The sequence below is a fragment of the Musca autumnalis genome, unplaced genomic scaffold, assembly GCF_047663935.1.
Source record: "Musca autumnalis isolate F117 unplaced genomic scaffold, ASM4766393v1 scaffold_7, whole genome shotgun sequence".
Taxonomy (NCBI): Eukaryota; Metazoa; Arthropoda; class Insecta; order Diptera; family Muscidae; genus Musca; species Musca autumnalis.
In genome coordinates this window covers 309,772-313,669 of record NW_027412310.1, presented here as the reverse complement: position 1 = coordinate 313,669, position 3,898 = coordinate 309,772, and the positions used below count along the sequence as shown (strand labels likewise).

The 3,898-nt window shown below is 38.4% G+C and overlaps 1 long non-coding RNA gene across 1 annotated transcript; it reads left to right on the top strand.

Moving 5' to 3' along the window:
* Positions 1 to 756: 756 nt before the first annotated feature.
* Positions 757 to 2,698, top strand: LOC141388178 (uncharacterized). The gene is made up of 2 exons (XR_012408750.1): positions 757 to 1,050; positions 1,109 to 2,698. It is a non-coding gene; the product is annotated as an uncharacterized lncRNA (long non-coding RNA).
* Positions 2,699 to 3,898: the final 1,200 nt, after the last annotated feature.

The following is a 3,898-nucleotide window of genomic DNA, read 5'->3' as shown; positions in this document are numbered from 1 at the left end:
TAAAGGGATTGAAGACGCTTTTCTTTGGTGGAGTCGGCAAATGAAGTGTTGATGGAAGATCGGACCTCTCCAGTGATTTGGACCTTCACAGTATGGTCATGGAATGATAGGAGATTGAGAGTGGCAAAGGTCTTGCCAGCTCTTTGTGTTGTTGGTAATTGAATTCGTTGGACCAACTGGGTGGAAATCAAAGTTTGTGTGGTTCCTGAACTCATCAGTAGCCGTATTTTGTCGCATCCTTCAACGGTAACCACCTTCGCAAGTGCGGTGGGTATAAATACGTGACGTTTTGCACGGCAAGATAACCGTTCACTGACGTTGGATCGATGACGTTTGGTAGCAGACGAAGTGGACGGCTTTTGTTCGGAATGTTTAGAGTTGGGCTTCTTTCGGTCGGACCGACTTTGCTGAGGTTTGGTGCGGTTTGTATCTGGGCTAGCTCTGGGTGATGACGGCCGTCTAGAGGTGGAGTACTTTGCTGAAGAGTAAGCGCTTTTCTTGGCATCTATGTGAAGCATTGTATGGTGGTTTAGGTCGCAAACCAAACAGGTTTTGCGGCTAGGACACCATTCACGAGTATGGGCCGTGCATAGGCAGTTAAAGCAGAATCCTTTCTGTTGGGCTTCAGCTCTTCGTCTCGTGACGTCCATTGCGCAAAAAGTAGGGCATGACTTTATAAAATGCCGTTCTTTGCAAATGCGGCACTTTGGTACGCTAGAAATATTGCTAGACATAAGATTATATGAAATGTGAGCATAATATGCTCTTTATACTATAGCTTTTTGCGGGGTTAACCTTCATTATCAGGATTTAATTGCTTAATCCGGTCAATTCATCAAGATTTACCACACAAATTTAAATCTTCTCATGACCGGATTTGTTTGAGATCCTGCACGAAATCAGGATACTAATGTAACGCAACACTGCTTTTATACAAAAAAATGCAACTAATTTCTCAATGTACGAAAAGTTGCAAGTGTTAGCACAAGTCATTTGTTTACATTTTGTTCTTTTGTCAAACAATGTAAACAAAAATTGATAAATTCGAAGGTAAGTAATAAATAATTATTTGAATAGTAAAATAAAATAAAACTTCTATTCTTTACAGGAAAAGTGTACAGCAAGACGATAACTTTGGTTCATAAATCACAAAACAAATAGCAGAACAACAACAACACACTTTTCAGTCGACATCAAAATGGACTACGGAAAATGCATAGGACAACAACATTACATGCCACGCATATCAGTAGAGGCCTGAACAAGAACAGGCTGTGCGACCAAACAGTCATGGTGGCACTTGGCTTATCGAAGGTCAACAGTGCTTGAAACGTATCATAATCAACTACATATATTTGTGAACGCAACTCGTTTGTGGAATTTAGAAACAAGAAATCTAAACCCCCTAGAGGAAACCGGGAGTACCCCAAGGTTGGGCGATGTCACCGGAACTTCTACCTATCTGAGATCGTAATGTATGCGGATGATTGTACGATCTTAGCGTCGGGTCCTATCGTCAATGACATACATATGTGAAGGTTAAGTGTCTACATAGATGGTGCTGTCGTAACAGTGTTTTTTTGTGTGTTTGCGTGTTAGTTCTTCTGCTCAATCCGGCTCTGGATCTTTCTCCAGTTCTACAATCCCACGGCAGCGGTTTCTCTCGTACCAGATTGACCCGGAATCACATCATCAATTTTCCGGCCAGCGACTGCCACTTCAGTTTACATGTGCTTCTACATAGGTGATAGAATATAAAAATATCCGCCGCTTAATCCACTGCCACACTGTTTACCACTTGGGCGGCTGAAATGCGACTCCCACTGAACATATTGCTCGATGGTGTACTTATTCCGACACTAACTACCCCAAAATATTAGGTGTAACGTTCGATAGCATGTTTAAGTCGTCCGCGTAAACCACAACTATTTGCGATAAGATCAGAAGTAAGAACAAGGTCCTTATGTCGCTGGCTGACAGCACTTGGGCGCTGACAAAGAAACCTTGGTGAGCTATGGGACTCCAGCGGACCTTGAGAAGACTAATGTTTTACCGGTGCAACAACATAACAACACCTGTTGACGCAGTAACCACCCCTGCCACGGTTTAATGGGTAGCCCACATCCAGGCATTTTAGGAGAGATCTTCATGATATAGGGAGAGTGGTGCGAAGATATAAACCAGAACCTCTAGACCAAGGAGCAGGCTTGAATGGTATTTACACTAATGCAGTAGCGCAAGAAGTACAGAGATACAGTTTGATTGTCGAACTTGGATACTATACTCTATCTATTGCAGCAAAAGAACGCCAGCGGCAAACACGAGTGACGTTAGCCCAGTTAAAATCGAGACGATGCAACCGTATTCAACTCAATTCGTATTGGGCCCGAATTAATGCCACGATACCCAATATATGATCACATGCCCGCTGCATTAGTTTATGTGCACATCTTTTTTTATAAACGCAACCAGTCCATGTTTGAGTCTGGAAACAAAAAAACCTGAACCTGATAGTTGAATTAATACATGATCGAACATATTTGCGTTGCAACAACACTGCTATTATGAACGCACAATATCTGCCTAATACGAGATATATAATTGAGCAACTGTAAATTTGAATTTTAATGGGGATTATCCCAGTTGATCTGAAAAATTAAAAAAAAAAACAACAAATATGCAACTAGATCATATAAAATTATAATTTTTATTATGAATAGGCACACGTATTTATAACTGCGCTAAAATCGTTGGACAATTTTGCTTTATTTTTTATTATTAAGAAATAAATGGTTTGGAGATGAGGGCACAATTAGTATCGAAATCGTATTTTCAGAAAAATACATATCTATCTTATATTAAATGCGCCATTTTAAATTAACACTATTAGACAAACTTAAAATACGATTAAAATCGGTTTTTAAATGGGTCCGCCAAAATTCACAACGAGCCCACATAATAGCGGGACACTTGGGATTTTTAATACCATGAAATATCCAAGCCACATTACGTCCAGTCAAATTACCTCATCTTCCAATTTCAAATCTTTGGGATAGTCATTACGGAAGTAGCCTCGTATAGTGGTCTTCAGTAGTGCGATTCTCTAAATAATTTTTTGTTTTACCGATAATTATACGTAAAAATAAAATACTAATAATTTCGCAATTAACGATATTATTCGGTTATAGCTATTCTACACGATATGTTTTTTACACATGTGTTGTCACTTTGTGCATATATTACGTATACCCAAAGTGACAAAAAATATGTAAAACATTTAAAAAACATATCGTGTAGAATAGCCATTAGTTAGCGATAGAATAGTAGAAAAAGTAGTCGAAAAGTTCTACCGATAGCAACAGTGTTTTCAACTCTTATTTGAATTTTTGTCGGTAACTCAAAAATGAGTATGTTTTTTTACATATATATGCATAAAAACTATCACTTTTTACAAATCTGAATTTTGAACCATACAGAAATTTCAATGCATCAAAGTGTAATGTGAATGCATATGTATTTTTTTAGAATAGAACGCGCTCTATCCTCGTCTGTACAACCAAATATATACAGCTGTTTTGTTTGTACGCGATATACATAAAAAGAAAACAACAAAAAACGAATGAAAAAATTTGCCGTGCAGAAGGAATTACATATGGGCAAAAAAGTGACAGTTGCTATGGATGAATATGTATGTAGAAAGCAGGCCGTGTGAAAACGGCATTACAGAATCGCGCTACAGCTTATCCGATCTATTATGAGAATAGTTTTTACTGCAACAAGGAACACGACCGAAGATAGGCCTTGACAAACATTGTAACTGGCGGAAAAAAAATAAATTGTTATTGTGACGATAGATATTAGGTTTTTTTCTTACCTGCACTATATTTCTTCTATTGTA